We start from the raw sequence: 15,433 nt of genomic DNA on the forward strand, positions 1-15,433 counted from the left end.
GAAAGTTAAACTTTAACATCATTCAATACTCACGCAAGGTTTCAGTTCTTTAATTCTATTTAGAATAAAATCATTATATAACATTTACCTATAATCATTAACCCTAATTACACACACTTCACTGGGGTTTTTAAAATCTCAATGAAATTTCGAAATTATTATTAATAAAATTAGTAAATAGAGGAGCAATTTTTTGGTTATTATAATCTTTACTTATTTCTGAATAAATAGAGACATATTTGTAATTTAATTACGATCGATAAAAAAAATTAATCACAATAGAGTAATTTTGTCAAGCATTTAAAAAATGATAGCGGGGAAGAGGAGGAGTTCCCTAAACTCCTATGTAGTAACCACGTATACGAAAAATAAATAGTGTACAGTTAAAATTAAATAAAATAAAATCGTTTTTAAATAGTAATATAGAAGAAAATAGTAATTAAAATTTATACTAATTCATTTTCAATTTTTATTGAAATATAGCTAATGATTTGCTATTATTGCTATTTCTGAGACCATTTTCGCGGGCCTGTTCTGCGTTATTTACGTGTATATAGAGATAGTCGCACACAATGCGGTTCACCTAAACTCCCAATGTGTAATCCAGGCCCATACTATCTCCCTACTTCTCCTGTTCCCTTTCTCTCTCTCTCTCTCTCTCTCTCTCCACTTATGCACACACTCGTGTGTACTAGTGATCATTTGCGGAACGAAACGTGCACTATGCTGCATCGCGTTGATGCAGGATGAAATACCGACGTCGCTTGATTTCCAACACCGAACTCCAGTACGGCTTTCAGAAAGTTTTCAGATGGAGGAAGGAAGGAGGGAGAAACGTTTACGAGAAGGCAGAAGTGTCGTGACTATTCATAGAATACGTCGGTGCGTGTTTACGACGCGGAACAAAATTTGTGGACAGAGATGGATCCGCGAACGTTTAGAAGATCCGTCGGTATTTTTCAACCAAGTTTTTTCACAAATTTAAGAATCAATCTTCCCTTTGTGTCAACATTTAAACTGAAATGTAATTGGAGAATCGTTTAACATTAAAAGTTATCATAAACATAAAAGAACAAGTTACATTGCTTGATAATTTTGCGTGTTAAACCTTTTTGAAAAGTAAAAGATTAGCTCATTTTATGTATTCTTAATGTACTTTTAGTGATGTTACAATTGAATCTCTATTAATTGCCGTGGTAATAATACATAGTTTCATGAAGTTTCAGCGTGCTTTCAAAGTTAAACGAGAAATGACGCTCCGCTGCAGTTGCATTTTACATCAATTTGCTATGAATAATGGTGTTAGCAATTTCCGCATGGTGTAAAGCGGCTGTTTACCCGAGGAAACGTTTGCATGATGCAAACTCCCTGTTTGCGTACAGCCAAACATTTCACGCGTGAATGTAGGACTATAAATTATGCAAGTTCCCGAAGGGAGATAATGTATTTTACTTGATAAATTAAATAACACGTTTCTCATCTTTAAGATCTAAGATATTCTAATGCAATCTTATGCAGTCTATTCGTTTGTCAACCTAACTCTCTTTATTTTCAATTAATTGATGCATTCAAATTTCATACTTATTTTGTATTTTATTTCACTTTACTCTCTAAATCTCATGGAGTGAAATCTCACTCGAGGAGAGAGAGAGGGAGAGAGAGACTGAAAATTGCCACGATTGAAAAAAGAGTGGAAATACTACCACTTTTGTTTAAGAGTGGTAGATTTTTATTCTTTTTAGAGTGAGATTTACTCTTCTGGAATGAGATTCACTCCAAAGGAGTGAAATCTCAATCCCTTCTTTGGAGTGTAATACCAGGGTAGATGAAATTTCATTCCAAAAAAGGGACTGAGATTTTATTTTTTTGAAGTGAATCTCATTCCAAAAGAGTAAATCTCACTCTAAAAAGAATGAAAATCTGCCACTCTTAAACAAGAGTGGTAGTATTTTCACTCTTTTTTTCAATCCTGAGTTAATTTTCAATCTCTTCGAGTAACATTTCACTCCACAAGATTTAGAAAGTACTTTTTGAGAACATCTCATTCTTTTTACTAGATGCTATCTACGTTTTCAATTAGATCTGTATGAAAATTTTAGTTATTAATGCTTCATATATTACTTTGCTGGTCTGCTTAATTAATATAGATGCATTTTATCCTTTTCCATTTTTTTTTCTCTTATCGTTTTGTATCCTTCGGAAATATCCAGTGCACGCAAATTTAAAGTCTTCTTTCATTGTGGCTCGGGATAAGAGTGGAAGGAAATTAACACATGGGTTATTGAGAGAAAGATGAAGGTTCAAACGAGAGATACTATTCCTCGCGGGTGTGATTGCATTAGCGGATGCAACTTTTTTCTGTGTGTTAGTAGTGGCATTCTTCACCTCTGCTCCGCGTTCGAACGGAACTACTAAAATTGAAAATCCATTATCTCTGTTTTTTTGCACCGACGCCGGTGAATATTTACGCTCAAACCCTGTGAGTTTTTCGACGCGGCGAAAACAAGCGCAACTTTCACTTCCCATTCCACGACGTTAGCCGAAATTGAACGCCATCGTAGAGATGATACACAATTGGAGATTAACCGTTTGGAGTTAATCGACCGTTGTAGAGATTAGATTGCGTCACGGTATATGCGCTTGGCTCGTGTAAAAAAAATTTAGATACTGAAATTTATGAATTCTGAAATTTATTTCAACGACCATTAAAAGCAAACTAATCGTTAGATATTTATTTACAATATTACCAAGATATTAAACTTTGAATATCCTGGTTAGATACGATTTTAGATGTGATATACTTGTCCAAACGTACAAATGTGATCAATAGCTACAATATGATATCTATTCGGATATGGAATACATATATACGTATACTTGTTGAAAGAATAGTAATTTAAAAATCTTGGGAAGCGAGTGAATAAAAATATTACAAAAACGTGAGATTCTTTATGACGATGACACCGCCAGATTATTCGCCGCGAAGAATCGGCGAAAGATTAACGACTTCAAAGAGAGAGAGGAATGTGCTGTTGAGAAAAATAATGGATTAGGGGAGACCGGGGATAGTAGACTCATTTTTCAGTTTCGAATTTTTACAGACAAAATTAAGAGACTTATTGAAAAAAGTGAATTCTACGCCAGTTACTACATATATTTGATTATCTATAATATTTTAACAATAAGGGGAAACTGATGACTAATATGAAAAAAAAAATGAATTTTTCTAATGCATTCCATCTGATTCAACTAGCCCCGGGACCGGGGTAAAATAACTAATGGTACGGGATAATTTGACTAACATTAAAATGAAGATTAACGTATATTTTAAGGTACATCTTTGGCTACATAATAACAAAACTTTTATAAAAATGTATTTTAAACACAAACATATTTATTATAAAATAAAAAATGTATAATTTTTTATTAAATGACAATTTATCTAATCCGAATCGTTATCCGAAATGCAGTTATAATACGATAAGTTACCCTTTATGCATTTAGAATGTGCCCACACACATGTTCACAAAATTATCCTCTTAATTATTCTTAATTTTCACATTATTATTACTACTTCTATTACACTTAAAAGTAATTTTACAAAAGAAAGAAGGATGTATAAACATATATGGATATGTTTTATATATAATTATATATATTTATGAATATTTATACATGTTTATGTAATTTCTATCATAAAAATGTGTTAGCAACGAGATGTTACGACAGACTGAGCGGCAGTCGCTGCTACGTGCTCAGATGGGTTTACGCGTGTCTCGCAAGATTTGTTTGTAACGTAGCCTCGATTATTCTACTTAACCCTATAGTCTACTGACCCCGGTCTCCCCTACTAGAACGAAGTATAAAAGGAGGGAGATAAAACGGCGAGTCGCAATATTGAAAAGCATCGATTGATGTGTACCCGGGGGCGAATCTAATAATCCATGCGCTTGGACTGATGCCAATCCAAAGTCTCTAACACGGTGCCGTTGCCGTCGTCCTCGTCGTCGTGCGCACCAGGAAGATGCAACTGCAATTTGTCGAAGAGTCGATAAGCTCGGAAATGGATCATCGTACATTTTCAATGGTTGCTTGGCCAAGAATTCTGCCGGTCTCTTAACCACCCAGTCGTAAGAAAGCAAAAAAAATTACTGTTCTAATTTAAGATTACAAACGTATTCTCATTTTTGCGTTTATCGTGGTTACGTTTTCAACTTTCAAAAACTTTGAAGAATTTGCTTTCAGTATTTTAAGGATGTATTATACATATTTTTTTTTAACAAAAGGAAAAAATTATGAAAACATTTTTTATTTTAGATTCTTCTTATATTTGAAAAATAATTTGAAGTAAAAAATGTGGTAGCAATCCAGATAAAAAATTATTTTAATAAGAAGTAGACATATTTTTTTAAGAAAATAATTCAAATGAAATAAAAAATGTTTTGTTTAATTTACTATAAAATTATATTGTTAAATTTTTTTTTGTTATATGTATAAACATTGACTTTATTGAAAACTGTTTTATGCGTATATAATATTCATTTTTATACGGAAAATGTAAAGCATTTAATAATATTTAAATCATTTTTTGTAAACTGCACTTAATATATTCTTAAGACGGCAGATTGATTGAAGAAAATATTTTTTATAACTTGGAGCAATTCGAAAATAAATTTCGAAATTTTTAATTGGAAGAAAATTCTAAACTTTTCACACTTTCGAATTTTCATCCGATGTGTGGATTCTAGTAAGGATTATTTCAATAGTCCAACTGATTTATTTTATCAGCAAACCTTTTCTGTACAAATACACCGAGTCCAGATTTTTTGAAGTTTCACAAACTGGTGTATCTCACTAGCGATTGAACTGGGAAATAGAGTCGTGACTGAAATTGTTCCGGCAATATTTCGAACATCAATAAAATCGACGTTTCGTCACATGAGAAACAGTTTTATCTTTTCGGCTGGACGTATTTCGCGTGCGAGGTATCGAATTAATGACGGGACTCCGCTCGCGGCATCCGTGTGGAGGCACGATCGCCGAGAGAGATGTTATCTCGCGACTGGGACTCCCCCGGGAGCCAAGTCGAGTATAACGTTAAAAGGAAAAAGTACACGCGCAGTACCCCTTCGGATTTAAGTCCGCAATCCCGCGACCTCTCCTGCCGCATTTGCTCCCTTGTGCAAACACGCTTCTTTATGGTAGCCCGCTATTGCAAATGCGGAAATCTCAGATAAAGCATCCTCGGGGCGCGAACAGTCGCGCATTATCAGCGTTATACATTGTGTTTGCTCCTGCACACCCCTTCGCGCTTTGTGTTCAAAGAGGGGCCTAATCGCGATGGGCCAACTTTTCACGCTTCAGATCAGTGAATCGTGATATCAACGGAGAAATTGTAGAACCAACATACGATTATAAAATCACGAAAGGAATGGATTTCCATACGAATCAAGCACAAATACGATAGAATAAAAAACACGAATATCACTGCCCTATAAAATGTGTAATCAAAGATTTACGTTCAACGACGAATATTAATTTTTTATTAACTTTTTATTAATTTTTAAAACTTTAAGAAAAATTGACAATTTAATATTCCAAGTTAAAAATTCAGAAGTGTCATAATTTGAGGATCTATATATAATTCTACAGGTCCACAGTTTAAAAATCGTTATTCAAGATGTGTCTATTTCTGTAGAAGGGTACAAATTATTTGTGAAATTACTCACTCGTCTATTCTATCCATTTCTATTCATTTCTTTGTGACAGTATTATATGAGCTCAGCCACACCGCTGTTCCGGAACGCTCAGACGCATAAACGATATAAATGACACGAACGCGGCATTCTCCCTGAAGTCGAAGATATTGTTTCGAAGTCGATAAGTTGGCCTCAAGGGGGGGCGGAAGGTGTCGGACAAGGACAGACGTGCCATAGTGCGGCTCGAAGAAGGAAGCATACATGGAAGCTCGCTGGGAGACCACATCACCTAAGGGATGACGATAGTTCAAGAAATGGCGTCGGCAAAGACAGCAACAAAGCAATGCGTGGCTACGTTCCCAGTCATGTCGCATTTCTCGAGACATTGCTTTTATCGCGACACATTTCATGATAAAATCCGTAAACACAGTTACGTAGTATAACCAGTACATTTAATGCAGTAAAAGTTTGACGGAAAAAATGTATAAAATGTAGGATTCATTGTTACCGCTCTTTATTTCCGATAATATAACGTAGAATATAGTTGTACATTTTTACCTCCTATCTCACGAACCTATCACTTCAAAAGACATTATAAAGGAAATGCTACGGTCTTTATTAAATTATAGTAAATAGACTTCTCTAATTGTAATATTAAGTCTGTTCGCGTTGCTTGCGCGTTTTGCATTTAAAATCTTCGCTTTTTCTTTCTTCAACGCCTGAAAAAGACTATGCCCAGTTTTATAGGGGAATTTGGGCCCCGGATGTACAACTTTGAGACATGCCTAAAATTTTAAGGTATCAAAAGAGAATAAAAAATTCCATAAGCCTAACTTTATAGGAAAGGTTTCCTGACTGCTTCTAGAACATAAATTGGCCACATTTCAATAAGACAATTAAAACCTTTTGTTTCATACTTTGAGTGTCTCTCTCTCCTCTTCATCGATTAATATATATCACTTATAACTATTCATTTGGAGTCCAAAAAAGGTTTTAGTTGTCTTCGCCAAGATTGGACATATTCCAGATACTAGATGATTCGAGAAATCGAATAAAACCAGTCCTACATGGTACACAATACATGGTCATAATAGCGAACTTTGAATAGCTGTAGCACTCAAGGGACTCATTTTACAAAGTTGTGCATATGGAACTTTTTAATCCTTTTTTGATGCTCTACAATCCTAGCCAGGTCTCAATGCTGTTCAGCCGAAGCCCAAACTGGGCTCCGGTCCTTTATCTTCTTTTAAAAATTTTGGAGGATTTGAAGCAACACGAACAGACTTTTTGCAATTACATATTATATCTTCTTTTGTTTTTACACTTTTATAGTGGATTATTTGGATCAGAAGATTAAGCCACGAGAGGGAAGATTATCTTCTACAAAAAGCAAATGGATGTCGTCCTTTCATTCTGACATAACTTAAACATAGAATTGAGTAGAGTTTCCGAGACGTCGGAGACAAAATGGCAGTGCCCGCATATGAGGCGCTTACGTGTTTCTTGGCGCAAACAATGATGGTCAGGCCGAAACCACCGACCATGATAGTTTCAGGGATGAAGGGAGTTGCCGTTGCTATCCTCGTCGTAGTGTGGATCGGGGGCTTGGTCGGGAGTAGGCGGTAAGGAAGATCGAGAAGCCAACCATAGGCGCGTCTGCGGGCTCGGGGGAAAGGAAGGAAGGAAGGAAGGAAGGAAGTGCGGGCCTAGCGAGGCAGGAGACAATTTATGGCTGCTGGAAACAATGCTGCCGTCGGCCGACAAAGGGTGCTGCCGCCCTTCGCCGCTCTACGTCGGCCGAACCCCCTGCCGCCGCGACGGAGTTAGCCAGACTACCAACTTCGCACCACTCCCGCCCGGGTCGTGTCACCCAAGGCCTCTGCAAGGTGATTTTCCAGCGGGTGCAACAACGTCTGACCGCTTGTCTACCTTCTCACGTTTCGTCTAGGAAAAGAAAAAAATATACGAATTTCGCTCGGCGGCGCTCCGGGATGTTTTTCACCCTATCGACAATCGGAATTTATCGCCTCTACGATAGAGAGAGTGAGAAGAACTTCGATGAGCCGCGAATAACGCGGATTTTGTCGCCTCGCTGCGATCATCAAAAAGTCGAAAAAAAAAATACTTTTCTAAAACAATATCATTCAAACTTAAACTTGAAAAAAAAGTTTTCTTTAAATTAATTAAACAGTGAAGTTTGAGAGAAGGGAATTAATTATGCTCATAGGTAAGCATATCGCTCATTTGCTGCAATACAACACACAAAAAAAAACAAAATTTGCTAGAAAATAAATTTCAATATTTTGAATAATTCAAAGCATTAAAATTTTGTAATATTTTGAGTTGCAATTTTTTGATGTAACTACTGATTGTAGAGAGAAATAAAAATATATCTTTTTAAAATACATACTTTCTTTTTTTTCTTTAAATATCTATTCTGCAAGCAAGTAAAAAATTACAATTTTTAAATTACATCTTTCTGTAGTAAATGAGCGATATAACTTATGCCTTTATGATTATTATATCTCATATCTTTACGATTATTTAATTTTATTGTTATATTAAAACATTTAAAATTAGTTCTAAGTTTTTTAAATTCTTAATGAGCAGAGCGAAAAAATTAAATCTCAGCTTCTAAAACAAGATGTTAAGACTGCTCTTCTTAACTCCTCTAAGATCGCTCCTAAGCGTAGACATTTTCCATTTAATTCAGTAAATCGTAGTTCGGATGAACTTACTTTTGTCATAGAGATTTCTTCGTTTAAAAACAATTTTCAAATTCAAGCTTTAACCGATCATATAAACGACATCGCGTTTGCGGAGCTGCGTTCGATTCCTCGCATTTAAACCGATCCTTTCAATCAACGAGACACGCTGTCGACCGCCACTTTACTCGATCCGCACGAAATGTATCCCGAAGTAGCGCAAACGTTATCATCAACGGAACGAATCTTCCTTTTTATATCATCTCCCGCGAATTGCCCAACGCATTGGAGTCTGTCCAAAGAAAATGCTGAAACTAAGACGGTTTGCAGAAACGAGTGCGTCGAACTCGGCACGAAAGAACTGACCTAAATCCCGAATCCTTCAGAGGATTGAATAACGCTTTAACTTGCGGCCTGGTCGCACGCGAAATCTCCCTCGTTGATTAGTAAACTACCTCTTTACCTTACTTTTCTTTCAATAATAATGGCACATTCGCGTGCTTAAACGCTTAATTAATTTACGAAAGGTTTCAACATCACTTCTTTCTCATCCTATCTGACATTTAACGCGATCAGTATTTTAATAATTATTAATTAATACACGCGTATGTGAACTGTCGTACAAGCGTAATTTTTGATTGAAACATTTTCAAAAAACTTAATTAATACAGAGAGATTGACGAGAATTTGTAGAATCTCACGTGAGAAAATTTAGATAATAATATGTTAAAATAGTAAGATATAACTTTTCTATCACAGATGAAATGAATTCTGCACAGTGATGATTTTCTAAAATGATATATGTAAAAAATGGTTTTGTTAGACCACCAAAATAACTATGTAGGATATTGAAACTAGAATGTTTCGCAGCATTGTTGCGAAACATTCAGCATGCTTGAGATTTCTTTATAATTATTTTAATGCTTTAACAAAATCATTTTCAGATATGTGTCTAGCCAAATTTTTAGATACTTCAGCAAAATCGTTTTTTCTGTGTAATTTATGGATCAAGCTATCAAAATGTAATAAGTAAAATTGAATCCTTTCAAGCAACATTAACCCATTTTGAAAACATAATAACGTACAGATTCTTGGTCTTAAACTTTCTGACGGTAGTGTAATTCTTCATCATCTTTTTCGCGTCAACCATTTGCCATCGAAGCACAGTGGAACATCCTCCGAGTGGGAGTTCGACATTCTGGAACATCCTCCTCGGCAAGCCACACACGAGAGACTGGCACGTAGCTATGTCTAGCCAGTTACCACCCATTCGTTTCAGCCGTTCTATTCAGGGAATTGGATCGTACGTGCAGATATCTCGAGTCTGAACGCGACGAGTTTTAAGGGTATCAAAGGACAGGATATTAAAGTCTCTCTTACGGGGGCGTGGCGGCGAGGACGCAAGCCGCTTCACGACGTAAAGTATCGTTACGGCACAGCTTCCGGTGCATCCCAGCAATCCCTCCTTCTCTGCTCACCCTCCCACCCCACATATCTGCCATGTTTTATGTGAAACGCTATATTCCGACGAAACCGCGGCGCAGTATTATGCGGCCTATTTCGCTTGCTGTTTCGAAAGATAATTCCATATATGAATTATCTCTGCAGCGAATTCTCCGAAAAGAGATAAAAGAAAGCAAACAGAGAAACCAATAACATTATCCAAATGAAATTTGCAATTATTGAAATTCTTAAAGGATCGTCTCATCTATATCTCATCCGTGTCCTCGTTGCCTTCAGTTCACGATTTCATTTATCCGTTGGCTTTTGAACTATCTTGAGATCATTTCTTCTTAAAAGGTAATTGAGGATTACGAAGTGAAACGAGGATTGAAGATAAAAGTGAGACATGTACAAGCAATAAGATGATAATGATAAGTGTGGGAGAGTAGCAGGCGTAATTACGACCTCTTAACGCTTTCAATGAGAGGAAAGATACGTTGTAGTGCATATAATATACGTAAGAAAAAGAATTTTATAACATTTAAAAAAAGAACATAAACTTAAATTATGTGGCGATTATAAGCAAATATTTAACAATATATAAATACTTTTCAGATTTCTCTTGGTATATTTTGTATTATATTTTCTTGATATATTTCTCAGGTAGCGTAGAACGTTTCAGCAATATTGCAGCAACATTGCTGTAATATTGTTGGAATGTTCCATACTATGTGGGTTAATATTAAATATTATCAAAATATACGCTGCATGCATGTGTGCAGCATTCCTCTGAAGAATTTTGAAGTAATATTTTACGTTACTTTGAAAAATAAATCTTCAATATCTCGTGTAAATATTTACATACAGAAGATGCGCATCTATATGAGATCCAGTTGACAACATAGATGCTCGCAAATTGTTAGCTAGACGGTATTACAAGAATCACAATGTAATCTCTCTCATTCTCGAGTTAGTAGTCATTTTATAGTATCGCTTAATTCCTTGCGAGTGCCGTTTTGAGCCGGAAATGGAAGATTTGCGAAGCATGAGGGTTCCGGTTCTCATTATCACCGACGATCGTAGGCGTCGACAAGCGAACGAAGCTGATTCCGGACGGTACATTTATCCTTCGTATGTACGATCAATGCAAATGTGCCGCATTTATGTGATAGAGTTCATTGCATTGTTACGTACCGTTACAAATACATTGCATCGACACGCGTTGCGTCGTTACAATCACTGTTTGATACAACACATCGGTTGAAATACAACAGTACGAAATAGTTATAACAGAAATAAAATTTTCAATCCATATTAATTCAATAGAATTTTACGAATAACTGCTGCAACAGCTAGTATTTCACTTGCAATTAAAATAATAAAAATGATTAAAAGATCAATCCTCACAACTTTTTTTGCAATCAGTTATATAATCCTACTAATGATCAGAACTATTTACTTGAAATGCTATCAATTCAACCATTTTATTTTTTTAGTTATTTGTTTTTATAATTGTTATTTATTTATTAATATTTATTTATATTACAGTTATTTAGTACAATACTAGTATAGAATTATATAAGTGACACTAATTTACAATTTATACGCAGTGACACAAGATAAATTTATAAGAGAGAAATTAATACATAGTATACATAATCTTTAAATGAAACAGCATACAATTTCAAGTAAATAGATGAGAAGCGATGTGTAATTAAAAAATTAAAATATTTGAACAATATACTTCCTTAATTATCTTATTTGGAGTTAATTATAATTGCGATAATTAAAAGTCGCAAAACAATAGGATAAATGTTCTGATTTAAATTCGGGTTTAGTTGTCACAAATTAAAAAAAAAATGAGAAGTAATAGTTTTAATTCGAATTCAACGGATACTTGGCATCGCGACACAACAAGATGCGACAAAAGACGAATGTCACGTCGCTCCGAGACGGTGCGAGAAGGATAATTTTGACTCGTCGAGAGCGAAGAGAATTTCGAGTGTCACGAACAACGGGAATTCCAACGAGAAAGAAACCGCAAAATAAACCGCGAAAAGTATTTGACGGCTATAATCGAATGACTAATTCAGAATGACAATTCTTTCGCTAATAATCGCTTTTTTTCGCGACCGGCGACAGTGTCGTCACCATCATGCAAGAAAAAATGAAATCTCATCTTTATCTATATAATTATTTGTATGTTTTAATCTCTTTATGATTTTTTTTAATTAGTCGATATATGTTTAAGTACATTAATCGGATAATTGTAAAATAATTTCGTCTCAATATAAAAAGCGTTTTTTCATGTGTAGGCATTAAATTTATTATATTCTATAATCTATTATAAAAAAAACTGAGTTACGTGTATTAAATAAATAATTATTTAATACAAACGAAATTACATCTGAATTAAACATCGATTCCGCAAAAAGATTTATTTTAGCTCAAATATTTCAATAAAATTCTATTGTGTTTACTTCTCGATTTCATAAATTTAATTCTGTTATCATTATACAATTAATAATTCAATAAATAATTTTATTTGTGATTATTAATCTAAAAGAAAAATAACGCTTTTTATGGGCAAAAAATAAAATATAATGAAATATAATTTTCCAATATATTACATATTTTTAATCAAACCTATTATACGAATAACACTGTTAATTAAATTCTTTAACGTCTGATTTATATACACGTAATCGTGTATGTAATTCGTACGAACGATTCTGCGAAAATAATTTCGAAACAATGGATAAACTAGAGGAATTCCACATTGGTGGTGGCAATGTTCAGGGCGAGAAATTCACGCGTGGCATCCGCGTGTGTGGCCGCCGAAAGCACGAGTCTGCAATAATGCGACCGCGTTAAGGCCCGAAACGCATCAACGGAAAGAGCAGATCGACTGGCATGGCGGTTGTTACGGTTGGTGAACGCGAAGTTGTTGGTGTCGTCGTCGTTTATACCGTGACAGTCCCGAGTCATTAGGAAGTCTTGCAGAAACGCGCGCACAATACGATTTTACAATGTGATACACAGGGAAGCCTAACAAATCCTGCATTTTTCGCCTAATAATAGATTATTTTAAATTTTTCTTAATTTGAAATCATACCTTTTGTCCAATTTCTCGACGTTCAAAATTAAATGTCAAGAAATTATATAATTCTCTTGACTCTTGATAAAAACCAAACTCGACAAAATTTTAATATTCATTTATTTCTTTAAAGTTTAAATCGCCATTTAAATTTCTAACATTTTAATCTCACAATCTATTATTTGCAATATAAGAACTATTGGAATGCTTCTTCATATAATTTGGCTTATAATATCTCTAGAGAGAAAATAAAATTTCTGGAACACACACATAAATACATGTTCCATCCGTGATATTTATTTCGAAGTGATTTATTATTCATATCACGACAACTGAAATTATTATTTCTTTTAATCGTTCTCGAATTTTTACGTTGTTTAAGTATTAAAACTAAATATTATTATTGAAGTTGAATGCTTATTTGCTTACAAATAATAAAGAAAACATAATATTATAATCATGATGGTCGAAAATCCGATACCATTGAAGGACGAAAAGAAGATAATAAAGAAGTATGCAGAAAAAAAAGAAGCATATCACCACTTGATGAAATTAACAAGGAAAAACATCGAAGCGCCTCTCTTTATTTATGAGCTTTCAATATATTGTTTTCTACACAAAAATAAGGACATGTTCTTTTTTTTATGTACCCGTTCGCATTTTTAAAAGGTGAAACATCCCTTAGAAAAAATTGGTTATTCTAAATATTTCAAAGTGAATATCGTCGAAACTATGAGAGATAGAAAAAATGTTTGAAATAAAAGTTAAATGGTTTTAAAAGTACATAATTATTATAATTTTAAAATATTTTTTTTATTATTTTTTATAAAGAAAATATTTTTTATTCAAACAATTTTTTTAAAATTATTATTATAAAGTACTCTTGAAACCATTCAACTTTTATTTCAAACATTTTTCCGTCTCTCATAGTTTCGACGATATTCGCTTCAAAATAGGATAACTATTTTTTCTAAGAGATGTTTCACCTCTTGAAAGTGCGAATGTAAAAAAATACGTACCTCTTACTTTTATTTAAAAAACAATATATTCAAAGCTTATCAAATCGGAGAGCGACACTTTATAGTGCTTCTCCTTGTAAAAGAGGTCAACGCCTTCCCTTCGAGAGAGTCTACTTTGCATAGTTTATTACATCAGCATCACATCCCGATAAGATTTGTTACCGACACTTCAAACTATCAATTAACATTTAATATGATACGTCGTCGATGATACTCGAGACACGATACCGTGTGCAGCTCGCGACGCAGCACTTTATATTCATTTCATCGCGTTAGCCCGAACGACGAAGGGAGATGCAACTCTCCCTTTGAAAGCGAGAAACTTGATCGTAACTCGACGGGAATGCCGTAAAGGGATCCTCGTTATTGTCGAGCATCTTCTGGCTGATCGAATGAGAGCGAAGTAACGTCACCGACGTGGCGGGAAGATCGTCGAAGAATGGCAGTCCCATTTCGACGACACGGATCGCTCATAAGAATCTCCGGGGCGAACCCTGGCAGAAGCGGGTTTCTCGTGACACTTAAGGGCAAACATGGCCGGAGCCTGCGGGGGGTCCGCGCCGTCCTGAAAGCTGCGCGGAAGCTCTGCGAGGGTAAAGCTACGCTGGAAGATTGCATTTAAGATACTCGACTCGGTATTTATAGACTTCTAAGCAGTCAACAAGGAATCCTCTCTCGTGCAGGCTTCTCTGACCAGGATCGATCACCATCATTACGCGAACACATCGTGGAGCCTTCGCTCTATTACCCGTCCGTCTTGGAAATTGTGTGACTAACTACGTCGGAGCAAATAAATCACGCAAAAAGAATTTTAAGAATATAAGCGTATTTAATCTTTTACCCCAAAATACTTTATGAGAGAGAATTAAAAAAATATGTTATGATTAAATCTTTATATATATAATCGGAGAGAGAGAGAGAGAGAGAGAGAGAACTATTCTATCTTTTTATACTTATTAGAAATTTACGACGAATAACTTGTATTAGGGACATTAACACAACAATATATTGTATTGATTTAAAAAACTATTTTTTTTTTAAACAGATATACTTTGAATATACTTTAAATAGTATTATTTATAATTTGAAGCTGATGGTATGTTTAATGATGTAACCTTTATCTGAAAATTATGACAACAGTCAATTACCAACTCCAATTAGTTCATGATGCATTATTAGATATTATATCATATTTCAGATAGCCTATCAGCAGGTTTATATTCAGATAATGGTGCATTTCAGCTACATCTATTGTTGACTAACGTACATTCATGCAAACAATACCGTGTCTCCTTCGTGTCATTCGAGATAATACATGAACGGATAATGTTTCGAAGTAGTATAGACGAAACGATCCGCTGTTAAAGATGCACAGCAAGTTGATAAAATCTCTAAATTATGAATAATTTTCAAAGCTACAAATAGCTGGAAAATTTCATATTGTTCTTTTATTACGAACTAAAATTTATA

This window comes from Mycetomoellerius zeteki, unplaced genomic scaffold, assembly GCF_001594055.1.
Source record: "Mycetomoellerius zeteki isolate Tzet28-1 unplaced genomic scaffold, Tzet1.0 scaffold151, whole genome shotgun sequence".
Taxonomy (NCBI): domain Eukaryota; kingdom Metazoa; phylum Arthropoda; class Insecta; order Hymenoptera; family Formicidae; genus Mycetomoellerius; species Mycetomoellerius zeteki.